This window comes from Schistocerca piceifrons, chromosome X (genome assembly GCF_021461385.2).
Source record: "Schistocerca piceifrons isolate TAMUIC-IGC-003096 chromosome X, iqSchPice1.1, whole genome shotgun sequence".
Classification (NCBI taxonomy): Eukaryota; Metazoa; Arthropoda; class Insecta; order Orthoptera; family Acrididae; genus Schistocerca; species Schistocerca piceifrons.
This window is the reverse complement of record NC_060149.1, coordinates 738,534,324-738,551,861: the sequence shown is the minus strand read 5'-3', so window position 1 is coordinate 738,551,861 and position 17,538 is coordinate 738,534,324.

Genomic DNA, 17,538 nt, shown 5'->3' with positions numbered 1-17,538 from the left:
CTTGCAAGATGAAAGCAGTATAGTCAATAGGTCCAATTGCGGACCTCTGGTAAAGAGCCAAGTGGAAGGTCTGAATCAGCGGCTCAGATGGTTCTGCGACCGTGTAGGCTGCAGATCCCTCGACTTGCGCCAAAGGGTGGTTGGGTTTCCGGTTCCGCTGAATAGGTCAAGTGTCTGTTACACGAAGGAGGCGGCTACACGGGTAGAAGGGGCTATGTAGCGTGGCCGGCCGGTGGGGCCGTGCGGTTCTAGGCGCTTCAGTCTGGAACCGCGTGACCGCTACGGTCGCAGGTTCGAATCCTGCCTCGGGCATGGATGTGTGTGATGTCCTTGGGTTAGTTAGGTTTAAGTAGTTCTAAGTTCTAGGGGACTGATGACCTCAGATGTTAAGTCCCATAGTGCTCAGGACCATTTTTATGTAGCGTGGACTGGGCGGTTTTTTAGGTTACAGGATCTTGGGAAAACACAAAAAGGGCTTCAGTCTCAAAGGGTGAATACCCAACACAGCAAGAACGTAGATATAGGAACCAACGGTATTGTAAATTGTAGCTGTGTTGGGAAAGTACCAGAGATCCAAGCGCTAATAGAAAGCGCTGATGCTCAAACCGTCATAGGCACTGAAGGCTGGCTAAAGTCGGAGATAAGCTCAGCCGAAATCTTTGCGAAGAACCTAACGGTGTTCCGAAAGGATAGGCTAAACACGATTGGCGGTGGCGTGTTTGTTGCTGTTAGAAGTAGTTTACCTTGTCGCGAAATTGATGTAGATAGTTCCTGTGAGTTAGTATGGGCAGAGTTCATTGCTGGCAACCGGAATAAAATAATAATTGGATCCATTTGCCGACGTCCCAGTTCAGAAAATACAGTTGCTGAAAGGTTCAAAGAAAACTTGAGTTTGATTTCAAACACATACGATTATAGTTGTTGGTGACTTTAATTTACCCTCGATATGTTGCCGAAAATACATGTTTAATTCCGGAGGGAAGCATAAAACATCATCCGAAATTGTGCTAAATGCATTCTCTGAAAATTATTAGCCGGCCACGGTGGCCGAGCGGTTCTAGGCGCTTCAGTCCGGAACCGCGCAGCTGCTACGGTCGCAGGTTCGAATCCTGCTTCGGGCATGGATGTGTGTGATGTCTTTAGGTTAGTTAGGTTTAAGTAGTTCTAAGTTCTAGGGGACTGATGACCTTAGATGTTAAGTCCCATAGTGCTCAGAGCCATTTGAACCATTTAAAAATTATTTCGAGCAGTTAGTTCATGAGCCCACGCGAGTAGTAAACGGTTATGAAAACACACTTGACCTCTTAGTAACAAATAATCCTGAGTTAATAACGAGCACCCAAAATGGATACTGGGATTAGTGAACACAGGGTTGTCGTAGCGAGACTGAATATTGCAATCCGCAAATCCTCCAAAAATAAACGAAAAATATGCCTATTCAAAAAAGCAGATAAAAATTCACTTGACGCCTTCCTAAGAGACAATCTCCACTCATTTCAAATTAATAATATAAGTGTAGACCAGATGTGGCCTAAATTCAAAGAAATAGCATCGGCAGCAAATAAGAGATTTATACCAAATAAATTAACAAACGACGGAGCTGATCCTCCTTAGCATACAAAACGGGTCAGAACACTGTTGCAGAAATAACGAAGCAAGCATGCCAAATTTAAACAGACGCAAAATCCCCAAGATTGGCGATCTTTTGCAGAAGCACGAAATTTAGCGCGGACTTCAATGCGAGATGCTTATACCAGTTTCAACAACGAATCTTTGTCTCGAAACCTGGCAGAAAATCCAAAGAGATTCTGGTCATGTGTGAAGTATGTTAGCGGCAAGAAACAATCACTGCCTTCCCTGCACGATAGCAATGGAGATACTATCGAAGACAGCCTTCCGAAATGCCTTCACAAAAGAAGACGAAGTAAATATTCCAGAATTCGAATCAAGAACAGCTACCAATTTGAGTAAAGTAGAAGTAAATGTCCTCGGAGTACTGAAACAACTTAAATCACTTAATAAAAGCAAGTCTTCTGGCCCAGACTGTATACCAATTAGGTTCTTTTCAGAGTATGCTGGTGCATTAGCTCCATACTTAACAATCATATACAACCGTTCGCTCGACGGAAGATCCGCATCCAAAGACTGGAATATTGCACAGGTCACACCAATATTCAATAAAGGTAGTAGGAGTATTCCACTTAATTGCAGGCCCATATCATTAACGTCGATATGCAGAAGGAGTCTGGAACATATATTGTGTTCGAACATAATGAATTACGTCGAAGAAAACGGTCTATTTATAAACAGTCAACATGGGTTTAGAAAACATCGTTCTTGTGAAACAAAACTAGTTCTTTATTCGCATGAAGTGTTGAGTGCTATTGACAAGGGATTTCAGATCGATTCCGTATTTCTGGATTTCCAGAAGACTTTTGACGCTGTGCCACACAAGTGGCTTGTAATGAAATTGCGTGCTTGAGGAATATCGTCTCAGTCATGTGACAGGATTTGTGACTTCCTGTCAGAGAGGTCACAGTTCGTGGTAATTGACGAAAAGTCATCGAGTAAAACAGAAGTGATTTCTGGCGTTCCCGAAGGTAGTGTTAGAGGCCCTTTGCTGTTCCTTATCTATATAAACGATTTGGGAGACAATCTGAGCAGCTGTCTTTGGTTGTTTGCAGATGACGCTGTCGTTTATCGATTAATACAGGCATCAGAAGACCAAAACAAATTGCAAAACGATTTAGAAAAGATATCTGAATAGTGCGAAAATAGGCAGTTGACCCTAAATAACGAAAAGTGTGATGTCATCCACATCAGTGCTAAAAGGAATTCCTTAAACTTCGGTTAGACGATAAATCAGTCAAATCTAAAAGCCGTAAATTCAACTAAATACCTAAGAATGACAATTACGAACAACTTACATTGGAAGGAACACATAGAAAATGTTGTGGGGAAGGCTAACCAAAGACTGCGTTTTATTGGCAGTACACTTAGAAAATGTAACAGATCTACTAAGGAGACTGCCCACACTACGCTTGTCCGTCCTCTTTTAGAATACTGCTGCGTGGTGTGGGATCCTTACCAGATAGGACTGACGGAGTACATCGAAAAAGTTCAAAGAAGGGCAGCACGTTTTGTATTATCGCGAAATATGGGAGAGAGTGTCACAGAAATGATACATGATTAAAGGCAAGACGTGTTTCGTTGCGATGCAATCTTCTCGCGAAATTCCAATCACCGACCTTCTCCTCCGAATGCGAAAATATTTTGTTGACACCGACCTACATAGGGAGGAACGATCACTCAAATAAAATAAGGGAAATCAGAGTTCGTACGGAAAGAGATAGGTGCTCGTTCTTTCCGCGCGCTATACGAGATTGAAATAATAGAGAATTGTGAAGGTGGTTCGATGAACCCTCTGCCAGGCACTCAAATGTGAATTGCTATGTATTCATGTAGATGTAGACGTAGATGCACTTGCATCCCACTTAGAAAATGAAGGGACATCTTTTAGTTCCAGTATGATGGACGTTCATAGGATTTGTAGACATGGAAAAACGTTCGACAATATGAAATGGTGCAAGACGTTCGAAATTCTGAGAAGAAGAAGGGTAAGCTATAGGGAGAGACGGGTGATATACAATATGTACAAAAGACGAGAGGGAATAATAAGAGTGGACGACCAGGAACGAAGTGCTAGGATTAAAAAGGGTGTAAGACAGGTCTGTAGTCTTTCGCACCTACTATTCAATCTGTACATCGAAGAAGCAATGATGGAAATAAAGGAAAGGTTCAGGAGTGGAATTAAAATTCAACGTGATAGGATATTGCTATCCTGAGTGAAAGTGAAGAAGAATTACATGATCTGCTGAATGGAATGAAAGCCAAATGAGTGCAGAAAATGGACTGATAGTAAATGGAAGAAGGACTACAGTAATGAGAAGTGAGAACAGCGAGAAACTTAACATCAGGATTGATGGTCACGAAGTAGATGAAGTTAAGGAATTGTGCTTCCTAGGCTGCAAAATAACCAATCACGGACGGAGCAAAGAGGACATCAAAAGCAGACTAGCATTGGCAAAAAGGGCATTCTTGGCCAAGAGGATCTAGAAGCATCAAACATAGGCCTTAATTTGAGGATGAAATTTCTGAGAATTTACGTTTGTAGCACAGTATTGTATGGTAGCGAAATAAGGACTATGGGAAAACTGGAACAGAAGAGAATCAAAGCATTTGAAATGTGGTGCTACAGACGAATGTTGAAAATTAGGTGGACTGATAAGGTAAGAAATGAGGATGTTCTACGCATAATCAAAAATGTTCAAATGTGTGTGACGTCTTACGGGACTTAACTGCTAAGGTCATCAGTCCCTAAGCTTACACACTACTTAACCTAAATTATCCTAAGGACAAACACACACACACCCCCATGCCCGAGGGAGGACTCGAACCTCCGCTGGGACGAGCCGCACAGTCCATGACTGCAGCGCCTGGACCGCTCGGCTAATCCCACGCGGCTGCGCAAAATCGGAGAGGAAAGGAATATGTCGGAAACTGTCAAGGAGAAGGGACAGGATGATAGGACATCGGTTAAGACATTAGGGAATAACTTTTATGGTACTAGAGGGAGCTGTAGAGGGCAAAAACTGTGGAGGAGGTAAGAATACATCCCCAGCAAATAATTGAGTGTATGTAGTTTGCAAGTGCTACTCAAAGATGAAGAGGTTGGCACTGGAGAGGAATTCGTGGCGAGCCGCGTCAAATCAGTCAGAAGACTGATGATGACTAAAAAAAATTTAAAAAAAAACGATGGACGTAGAGGAATTATGGACAAGGTTTAAACGGACTGTATATCGTGTCCTGGACAAGTATGTGCCGAGTATTGGAAAAAGGACGGAAAAGACCCACCGTGATATAATAACAAAATTCGTAAATTGCTGCGGAAACAAAGACTGATGTACTCTCAGTTCAAAAAAGAACGCGCAAATGACGACAGGCAGAAGTTAGTGGAAACTGATGTGTCTGTAAAAAGATCGATGCGCGAAGCATACAACTACCACCGTCATACCGTATCAGAAGATCTTATCGAGAACCCGAGAAAATTCTGGTCTTATGTAAAATCCTTAAGCGGGTCGAAAGCTTTTATCCAGTCGCTCGTCGACCAGAATGGTGTAGCAATAGAGGATAGCAAAATTAAAGCTGAAGATTTAAATTTCACGTTCGAGAAATCGTTCACACAGCAGCATCGTACAAAGATATCGTCGTTGGACCCTGGAGGATCGTCCAAACGTATCGTCGCTTGACCGTCGTACAGATTCCGTAGGGAGGACATAGTAATAGACTTCCCTGGCATAGAGAAGCATCTGCAAGAGTTGAAATAAATTAATCGCCATGTCCGGATGGAGTATCAGGTCGGTTTTACAGGGTGTACTCTACGACATTGGTCCCTAACTTAGTTTGCATTTATAGTGAATTTCTCGCCCTGCGTTAAGTCCCAAGCGACCTGGAAAAAAGCGCAAGTGACTCCCGTATATAAGAAGGAGAAAATAACAGACCCGCAGAATAACAGATCAATATACGTAACATCGGTTTGCTGCAGAATCCAAGAACATATTCTCAGTTCGAATATGCAAATTTCCTTGAGAGGGGAGTGCCTCAGTCCACAAATCAGCACGGATTTAGAAAGCACCGCTCGTGCGAAACTCAGATTGCTCTTTTCTACAATATCCTGCCAATCATGGAAGGCAGTCAACAGGCAGGTTCCATATTCCTAGATTTTTGGAAAGTCATTGATACGGGGAAACCACTGCAAACTGTCAACGAAGGTACGAGCATACGAAATATGTTCCCAAATATGTGAGTGACTCAAAGTTTTCTTAAGTAGTAGAACACAGCACGTTGTTCTCGACGGCGAGTGTTCATCAGAGTCAAGGGTACTTTCTGGAAAGCCTCAAGGACGCATGACAGGCCCCTCTTATTCTATATATACATTAATAATTTGACTTACGGCTTTTCAGCAGCAATCTGCCGCTGTTTGCTGAGGGTGCTTCGGTGCGTGTGAAGGTGTTGTTGAGTGACTGTAGGTAGATGAAGGATGACATAGTCAAAATTTATAGCTGGCCTGATAAATTGCAGCTTACTCTAAATGTATAAAAATGTAAGGTAACGAAATGTGGTGCTACAGAAGAATGCTGAAGATTAGATGGGTAGAATACATAACTAATGAGAAGGTATTGAATAGAATTGGGGAGTAGAGGAGTTTGTGGCACAACTTGACAAGAAGAAGGGACCAGCTGGTAGGACATGTTCTGAGGAATCAAGGGATCACAAATTTAGCATTGGAGGGCAGCGTGGAGAGTAAAAATCTTAGAGGGAGACCAAGAGATGAATACACTAAGCAGATTCAGAAGGATGTAGGCTGTAGTAAGTACTGGGAGATGAAGAAGCTTGCACAGGATAGAGTAACATGGAGAGCTGCATCAAACGAGTCTCAGGACTGAAGACCACAACAACAACAACGCAGATGAACAGGAATGTACGAATACAGCTTTGGTGTTGTACTGCTTGACACAGTCACATCGGTTAAAAACAGGGTGACAATTATTGAACTATATGAAGTAAAATCGTCGCGACTTGTGAACGGTTTGCGTTAGGACGTTCAAACTGTACGGTTGGCCGCGGCGCATGATGGGAATTAGTATGCGCATGCGTGCGATTTGTTGTCGGCCACTTTCATTTCAGTGGGTTTGTCAATAAGCAAAATTGGCGCATTTGGGTGACTAAGAATCCGCATTTCGCGACCGAGAAGTCTCTTCACCCTCAACGGGTGACTGTGTGGTGTGCGATGTCCGATCACGGAATAATCGGTGCGATATTCCTTGATGACACGGTGACTACCGAACGGTACGTGAAGGTTTTGAAAGGTGATTTCATCCCCATTATCCAAAGTGATTTCTCACAAGATGTGGTTCATGAGAGCTCGACCACATCGAAGCAGGAGAATATTTGATTCCGTGGAGGAGCACTCTGGGGACCGCATTCTAGCTCTGGGGTACCCAGAGGCCACTGGAATGGGCCTCGATTGGCCGTCATATTCTCCGGATCTGAACAGATGCGACTCCTTTTTGTCAGGTTATTATAGAAGACAAGGTGTACAGCAATAACCCCGAAACTATTACTGAGCTGAAAACAGCCATTCAGGAGGTCATGGACAGCACCGATGTTCCGACACTTCAGCGGGTCATGCAGAATTTCGCTATTCGTCTGCGCCACATCAATACCAATGATGGCAGGCATATTGAACATGTCATATCCTAAATCCGAATATCTGTAGTGACGTTTACACGCTGAATAAAGTGTGTGCACACCGTAATTTGTAACTAATATACGCTTGTTTTTTCATGTAATTGAATAATTGTCACCCTCTATCTAACCGTAAAGTTGCAAAGCGATATGAAATGGCAAGAGCACGTAAAGACGATACTAGGAAAGGAGAGTGGTCGTCTTCGGTTTGTTGGGAGAATTTTAGGGAAGTGTGGTTCATGTATAAAGGAGCCCGCATATAGAACACTAGAGCGATTCATTCTTGAGTACTGTTCTAATGGTTGAGATCCCTACCACGCCGGATTAAAAGAAGACATCGAAGCAATTTAGAAGTGGGCTGCTAAATTTGTTACCAGTAGGTCGGACCAGCACGCGAGTTTACGGAGATCCTTCGGGAACTCAAGTGGGTGTCCTTGGAGGGAAGATGAAGTTCTTTCGCGGAACACAATTGAGAACATTTAGAGAACCAGCATTTGAAGCTGGCTGCAAAACGATTCTCCTGCCGCGAAAGTACATTTCGCGTAAGCATCAATAAAATAAGATAAGAGGAATTAGGGCTCGTTACGGAGGCATATAGATAGTCGTTTTTCTTCCGCTCTATTTACGAGTGGAACGGGAAAGGAAATGACTAGGTACAAGATATCCTCCGTCACGTACCCTACGGTGGTTTGCCGAGTATGTATGTACTTGTAGAAATTTTTTGTTATGATATATTTATGAGGAATTGGTCTTCTACCTTAAATTGTATCGTATAGTATGTATAAGTTTCATCTAAATCGATCAACTCGTTGAACGTGAACAAGCAGATTAACATAAAGCTTGTGCGCCGCTGGAGCATGTCGTGTAACACGTGTGACACAAAAGACTTGAGACTAGTGCTGTAAATATGTTCGGTTAGTGATCATCGGCTTCAGATTAGGCCCATTTGATTACATACACGACTACATTCGTACCTTCTAATTCCACTGTTCAAGACGTTTCTGCGTGTCGTTTTCCGTGAGACTGCACAGCAGCTCCGCCATTCTTACCTTCAGGCAAAAGCGAAAACACATAACTGAAGCCCCTCGATAGATCAGGGGTAAACTACACACAGGAAGCAGCTACATGGGTAGCACAGTACTTGTGGCGTGCACATGGGTTTTTTTTAGATTAGGTTCCTCCCCACGGGAAACAAACCGTTGGCCTGAAAAATTACCAGTTCATGACACTGATGTGGGTGTGCCAACTGTAAAAATTGTTAGTTCGCCTAAACAGGTCATTCCAAAGGATTTAAATATGCTAAATCTCATGTTAGTAAATTGCCGAATGTCTTTAGCAAGATCCCCGAGTTACTCTCCGAAATAAATAGTAGTAATGCCAATATTGTATTAGGTACTGAAAGCTGGTTGATACCAGATATAAATAGCAGTGAAATTTTCTACTCGGATTGGACAATGTTTAGGAAGGATAGGTCTGATGCTATGGGAGGTGGTGTGTTTATTGCAGTTAAAAGCTGTTTTAACGGAGTTAAGATCGACTGGGAAATAGTCTGGATAAAGCTGTCAGTCAGAAAAGGAGTGACCATTGTATTAGAATGTTTTTATTGACCACCTGCATCCGCAACAAACGTCGCAGAACATTTCAGGGAAATTCTTGAGTACATAGGAAATAAATATCCAAATTATCCATTAGTTATAGGTGGAGACTTTAATCTGGCGTCCACTGACTGGGAAAATTACACGTTTATCACAGTGGGCAGAAGCAAAGACTCGTGTGAAGTTTTCTAGGAGCAGTCTCAACATATAACCTTGAGCAACTGGTTAGAAAACTAACTCTAGATGGGAACATATTAGATATCTTGGCGACAAACAGACCTGATCTTTTTGAGGAACTTAATCTAGAAGAAGGTATTAGCGACCATAATGTCGTTGTGGCTTCTATGTCAGAGGAAGTTGCAAAAAAAACCAAAGAAACAGTGTAGAGTTTTCTTGTTCGCGAAAGCAAATAAAAGTGTCATTAATAAATATCTTCATAGCCAGCCAGCTCCAAGCATTCACCGCGGGACACAAACATATTGAGCATCTTTGGTCGGAATTTAAAGGTATTGTCCACCACGTGCTAGCGAAATATGTGCCTATCAAAAGTATAGGGGAGGGAAAGGATCCACCTACGTTCAACGAATAAACGTAGTCACTGCCCCGATGACAAACAGAAATTATGCGAAATGAAAGCAGCTGTCAAAAGGTCAATGAGAGATTCTTTTAACGAATTTGAAAGCAATATTTTATCTGCATATTCTAAAAATAACCCCAAAAAATTTTGGTCGTACGTAAAATCTATGAACGCTACAAATAATTCAATACCTTCTTTTGCTGACAGTACGGGTAATGTAACGGATGATGATAAACAGAAGGCCGAAATTCTAAACCTAGCTTTCAAAAACTCGTTTACGACCGCGGACTGCAGCACCATTACCCCTTTCAATTGCCGAACAAACGCAAGGATGGGTGACATAGTGTTCAGTGTACCTGGGATTGTAAAACAGTTAAGATCCTTAGACGCCAGGAAGGCATCTGGCCCAGGACGTATCCGAGTAAGATTTTATGTTGACTTTGCCACAAATATAGCACCATTCTTATCCATCATTTATCAGAGATCATTGGAACAGCGGAAAGTTCCACGGGACTGGAAGAACGCCCAGGTCATAGCAATCTATAAAAAGGGTAGAAAATCGGATGCACATAATTACCCGCCAATTTCACTGATATCGATTTGTTGTAGAATCATGGAACATATTTTGTGTTCAGACATAATGACCTTTCTAGACTCTGAGAAGCTCATCTGCAGAAACCAGTACGGTTTTAGAAAACAACGGACATACGAGACACAGTTGGCCCTCTTTATGCATGATATACAACAGGCTATAGATACCGGCTCCCAGATTGATGCCATATTCCTCGACTTTCGAAAGGCGTTCGACTCAGTTCTGCACTGTCTCTTGCTCCAAAAAGTGCGCGCTTACGGTCTATACGATGACAAATGCCGTTGGATAGAAAGTTTTCTAACAGACAGAGAGCAATATGTCGCTTAAAAGGGGAGACTTCAACAGGAACAAGAGTAACATCATGTGTAATAGATCCGCTGCCTTTTACGATTTACATAAACGATTTGGTTGATGGTATTGACAGCGGCATTAGACTGTTTGCCGATGATGCTGTAGTCTACAGGAAAGTAGTATCACACGAAAGCAGTGAAAAAATCGATGATGATTTGCGGAAAACAAATGAGTGGTGTAATGACTGGCAGTTATCTCTCAATATTAGTAAATGTAACCTACTGCGTATAACAAAGCGAAAATCCCCATTAATGAACGAGTACAAAATAAATGCCCAGTCTTTGTAAGCGGTAACATCCGTCTACAATCTTGGTGTGACTGTTCGAAATGATCTCAATTGGAACGATCAGACTACACAAGTAACGGGTAAGACGAACTCTAGATTGCGGTTTATTGGTAGAATCCTGAAGCGATGCAGTCCTTCGACAAAGAAAATTGCTTGCAATACTTTAGTTCGTCCGGTCTTAGAGTATTATTGTTCGTCTGAGTGGGACCCTTACCAGTTGCGTCTGATTCAAGAGATTGAAAAGGTCCAAAGAAGAGCGGCAATATTCGTGACTAGTACATTTAGCCATCGCGAGAGCGTTACAGATCTCATGGGAAGTTTGAAGTGGGACACATTTGCAGATAGCCGGACGGTGTGGCCAAGCGGTTAAAGGCGCTACAGTCTGGAACCGCGCGACCGCTACGGTCGCAGGTTCGAATCCTGCCTCGGGCATGGATGTGTGTGATGTCCTTAGGTTAGTTAGGTTTAAGTAGTTCTAAGTTCTAGGGGACTGATGACATTAGAAGTTAAGTCCCATAGTGCTCAGAGCCATTTGAACCATTTGCAGATAGACGACGCGCTAAACGGTAGGGGCTGCTCACTAAAGTCTAAAATCCGATCTTCACCGAGGATGTAGAGCATATATTATTACCACCATCTTTCAAATCGCGCAATGATCACCAATCAAAGATAAGGGAAATTAGACCTCGTACTGAGGCGTTCAGACAGTCGTTTTTCCAGCGCGATCCGCGAGTGGAACAGAGGGGGGGGGGGGGGGGGGGGGGGCGTGGGAATATGACTTTGGCGCCAATTGTGCTGTCCGTCACACACCGCTTGGTGGCTAGCGGAGTACATATGTAGATATAGAAGTAAACTGCGCGTCCTTTACCACTTACACATCCATTTTAACGAAACTTGGAGCAATGTAAGTACACAGCTCTGGCACTAATACGCTACAATTACTTCCTTAGCAGTCTAGTTTCTTTTCATTTTTTTCTTCCTTTTCTTAAGTCTGTCTATGTCATTACGCCTTCAGTGGTAGTAATAGAAACTATTTGAAGACAGTTTAAGGGATCGGCCGTGATGCTATGAAGTAAAAATTCTGAAGTTACGTGTAAACAGTTAAAAAGTGCCAGAATACTTAAAAGTATACGATAGATGGTGCAAATGTGGGCACGCGTTTGTAACAGGTAATAATTTCGTTGCATGTGCACATTGCCGCCGAGGGCAGTTTCACCTTTATTAAACCTGAAAATGCTTCCAAGGTCTTCAAGATGGCAAAATTTTCTGAAGTATAGGCACATCGGTTTATCGATGGATCGCATTAGTCATATCGATTCTGACGGCATATCAGAGATAAAATAATTTTCGAATTACTGGCATTTAAAATATACAAAAAAAGTGAGTGACACATGAAAATAGTTGTCACTTTTGAGACATAAATACGTTACAATTTAAATTTGTTATTTTAATTTCATTTATAGTAATCGATGTTTTTAGAAAACCTGCAATTGTCTCATGCATGATTTAAATAATAAAACAGTGCTCCAATTAGATGCTGTTTCACACATAGGACGATGAATTTAGAGAATTTATTCTTATTATCAAGTGCAAATGTTAACATTGGCATTGTTTGCTACGTCTCCGTGTTTGTTGTCCTGCTACTCTTACCCTGCAGTCTACTTCTGTGGTCTTACTGTCATCGGAAAATACAAATCTTTTGATTCTTTATGTGCCACCATTAGAAAATAGTATTTTTCTTCTGTATACCGACAGGTACTGTGCCTGTCTCATTTTGTAGAAATCCACATGCACGCATAATATCACTAACCCTGTTTATGTGAAATCAGAATACATTACAATGATATTACGACTGTACGGCTTCCCAGATAGTCTGGATACAGTCAGAGGTGTTCCATTCGTTGTAGATGCGATTATTTTCATCAAGAAGTCGTTTATAAGTTCTATCATAACGCTATTGACTATTTAAATTCTCTATTAGGTTTTATATTTTGTTTCATACTATTTTGTTGCAAATATTGAGTGAAATGTATGAAGGAATGAACATATTTATGGAGTTACTGTAGTTATTATACACTCCTGGAAATTGAAATAAGAACACCGTGAATTCATTGTCCCAGGAAGGGGAAACTTTATTGACACATTCCTGGGGTCAGATACATCACATGATCACACTGACAGAACCACAGGCACATAGACACAGGCAACAGAGCATGCACAATGTCGGCACTAGTACAGTGTATATCCACCTTTCGCAGCAATGCAGGCTGCTATTCTCCCATGGAGACGATCGTAGAGATGCTGGATGTAGTCCTGTGGAACGGCTTGCCATGCCATTTCCACCTGGCGCCTCAGTTGGACCAGCGTTCGTGCTGGACGCGCAGACCGCGTGAGACGACGCTTCATCCAGTCCCAAACATGCTCAATGGGGGACAGATCCGGAGATCTTGCTGGCCAGGGTAGTTGACTTACACCTTCTAGAGCACGTTGGGTGGCACGGGATACATGCGGACGTGCATTGTGCTGTTGGAACAGCAAGTTCCCTTGCCGGTCTAGGAATGGTAGAACGATGGGTTCGATGACGGTTTGGATGTACCGTGCACTATTCAGTGTCGCCTCGACGATCACCAGTGGTGTACGGCCAGTGTAGGAGATCGCTCCCCACACCATGATGCCGGGTGTTGGCCCTGTGTGCCTCGGTGGTATGCAGTCCTGATTGTGGCGCTCACCTGCACGGCGCCAAACACGCATACGACCATCATTGGCACCAAGGCAGAAGCGACTCTCATCGCTGAAGACGACACGTCTCCTTTCGTCCCTCCATTCACGCCTGTCGCGACACCACTGGAGGCGGGCTGCACGATGTTGGGGCGTGAGCGGAAGACGGCCTAAAGGTGTGCGGGACCGTAGCCCAGCTTCATGGAGACGGTTGCGAATGGTCCTCGCCGATACCCCAGGAGCAACAGTGTCCCTAATTTGCTGGGAAGTGGCGGTGCGGTCCCCTACGGCACTGCGTAGGATCCTACGGTCTTGGCGTGCATCCGTGCGTCGCTGCGGTCCGGTCCCAGGTCGACGGGCACGTGCACCTTCCGCCGACCACTGGCGACAACATCGATGTACTGTGGAGACCTCACGCCCCACGTGTTGAGCAATTCGGCGGTACGTCCACCCGGCCTCCCGCATGCCCACTATACGCCCTCGCTCAAAGTCCGTCAACTGCACATACGGTTCACGTCCACGCTGTCACGGCATGCTACCAGTGTTAAAGACTGCGATGGAGCTCCGTATGCCACGGCAAACTGGCTGACACTGACGGCGGCGGTGCACAAATGCTGCGCAGCTAGCGCCACTCGACGGCCAACACCGCGGTTCCTGGTGTGTCCGCTGTGCCGTGCGTGTGATCATTGCTTGTACAGCCCTCTCGCAGTGTCCGGAGCAAGTATGGTGGGTCTGACACACCGGTGTCAATATGTTCTTTTTTCCATTTCCAGGAGTGTACATGGTGTTTGTTTTAAAATGGAACAATTAAATATCTCGAAAGATACGCATCATACGAAAAAAATGTTCCAGACAATAATTTAATAACTGTGCTAAAACTGACCACCCCGTAACCCCGCAAGCACCATACTGGAGTCAACTTTTTATTTTCGAATGGGAACCCTTCTTTCTACTGCAGATTCGGATTCTACGCCGAAAAGTACGTAGGATTTACTCAATATATTTCTTTTCTCGATTCGTGGTGGATGGCGCTCTAATTGACTAAATTCTATTTTTTCCGGTTTTTGCAATTACGAACCGACTCATTGGATTTTACATCACATTTTTGATAAAAATGCAAACTTTTTCGTTCTAAACACCCGATATTTTTGTTAAAACTTTAATTTAGTTTCGCAAACTTTACTGTGCAGGAAAACTTTTAGTTAGACATTTAAATGTCTGGTTATTTAACCGTTCTTAGCATGATCCAGGAACAATGACGAGAACACAGTAGTTTTCTGTTCCACTTGGGATGCTTCATTTCGGTTAGTCCCCTTGCCCGTCACCATTGGGGTGCTGGGCTTTTGTTAGTCACCTCCCCTCTCACCAGCGTGATGCTTAATTTTGGTGAATCCCCCTGACTCTCACTATTGGTTCAAATGGCTCTGAGCACTATGGGACTTAACAGCTGTGGTCATCAGCCCCCTAGAATTTAGAACTACTTAAACCTAACTAACCTAAGGACATCACACACATCCATGCCCGAGGAAGGATTCGAACCTGCGACCGTAGCAGTTGCGCGGCTCCGGACTGAGCGCCTAGAACCGCGAGACCACCGCGGCCGGCTCTCTCACTATTATTGTAATCCTCAAGAAATGCTCAAAATGACGATCTTCCATCTCGATACATTTATTAATTCGTGCTTAGAATTCATGCAAACAATCCAAAAGCATGTCTGCTGTAATTTTTGCGCAATCATTTCTAATAAGTTCGATCATGTTCTGTGGAGTAGTTGATAGTAGGTTATCAGTACGAGTTCAAGCCGCAGTCTGGTTATAACTGGTTTCTTACCTCATGGTCACTGATATAATAATGGGTGTCTCAGGCTACACATTTGGTGACAGGTTTATCCACTTGGGCGACTTATATTCAAGGTAACCCCCCTCCTGTCCCTCAGGAGCACCACTGGAAATCGTCCAAGGTCATTCAGGGAAACCCCCACCGCTCCTCCCCGCTCTTCTCATCCCCATCCCTCCCTTCCCCATGAACCAATGAGGATCAAGCATCCTGTCCCCATATTCATCTTTTATAACTGGGGTACTTAAGTGGGTGGGTTTCACTCTAGAGCTAGGCAGCACAGGGAGAGGATCAGGTTGTGTCTATTTTTTAAATAACAAATTACGTTAAGTTCCATCATTCAAGGTCTATTTCTTAACAGCAAATTAATGTTACATGATTTTTGTAATTCGAGGCACTAGCAGAAACCACACCATGTAAGACATGTAAGAACTCTCATTCTTCCACATATTTATGTATTTATCCATATTTTCCACATTTTTTTGTATTTTCTTCATTTTTACACATCTTCCACTCACTTAGATATTTTTTATATATTTTGCACAATTTTACGTATTTTTCCACATTTTTTTTTCTTTTATAACTGGGGCACTTGTGTGGATGGGGTTCACTCTGGAACCACGCAGCATAGGGAGAGGTTGTAGTCAGTTATTTCACTAAGTCATTTCACTTGAATTCTAGGATATGGAAAATTGTTAATAACAATTTAATATTATACAATTTTCATCATTCAAGGCACTAGCAAAGGCCACAGTCAGGCAGATATTTAAGCACTCTCAACATCCCCTATTTTCCACAGTTTTACGTATTTTTTAAAATTTTCCATATTTCCACAATTTTGTGTGTTCTATCGGCATACATGAGTTCTGTTTCAACATCACATCAACATGACATTGCGTCCTGTCACATTGTTATGATGCTCTCAGCCATTCACAAAGTAGTATGGGGCTGATTTATTTATCACTGCATAGCTGCCATTTCGTTTATAGTGTGTGTGACACCACAGTGTATGTGTAGGAAACGAACACGTTTGTTGAAATAATGGTGTCATAGCAAATTATATAAGCAATGTTTCAACATCACGTCAACATCATGTCACCTCCTGTCACTTTGTCATGATGCTCTCAGCCAATCATACCGTACGATGGGGCCGATTTACTTATCATTGCTAAGCCACCACTTCATTACTTGTGTGTGATGTCATAGCGTAAGTGTTGAAAATGAACACGTTTGTTGAAATAGTGACGTCACAGTAAGTTCTATAAACTCTACCGATTTCCAACCAGAGATGCAGTATGTGTAGTAAATACCACACTGCGAGAGATCGAATCCTGCTATGTCACCATTATGTTACTAAATTGTGTGACATCATAGCAAAATTCTGATGCTTCCAACCAAAGATACTATGTGTGTAGCACAGTGCTACAAAATACCATCTAGAGAGCATGATATTGTTTCTGAATTTGATTCATGAGAGTTATTAGATGTTTTTGCAAAATGTTAGGCTATCCACACATGAAGGCGCATTGTGTGCGTCCGTCACCTCACTGAGTCACTGAGATCACTCGGGTAGGAACACCTTGCAGAAATACCACAGGTCGATATATAAGCTCTTCCAAAGCCATCCTACGGTACTAGGAGGTCTTAAAACGAACTTTCTGTCATATTGGTGGAAAAAATGACGCCATATCAAAATTCTGATGCTGCCACCAATGATTCTGTGTGTGTGTAACGCCGTGTTACTAAAGATGCGGACCTAAAGAGCTCACAAGTGATAAGCAGGGTGCCTGTAGGGTATAACCGTGGACACTGTTCCAACCCAAAAAGCTTAATTATTATAGGTGTAATCGTCTCCTACCTGTTTGCTAGCACAAAAAACCCAGCTGCTATATCACTTCTGGCCGAGGGATCTCCTGCCCTGAGTAAAACGATATACAGATTCCAACACGTGTTTGGAAACATCAGATACTGCCACAAATACATCTAGATTATGAGGAGCACCCTTCCTCCTTTTGCACTCGACGGGTAATGCAGGAAGAATGAGAAAAAGTGATATACCAATAGGATACGGAACTCCTCGAGTGGCCGCGGCCACCATCGAATCCGTGACTGCGAACGAGAGGGCTCCACATGTTTGCCCACCACTACGCCAGACCGTATCCCAAGCAGTCGTAAGGAAATTTGCATTATTTAAACAATATATATGTGTAATCATCTAACTATGTGTAATCATCTATGTAAGGTTAGTCTGGAATTTCCTTCAAACGTGTGGGGA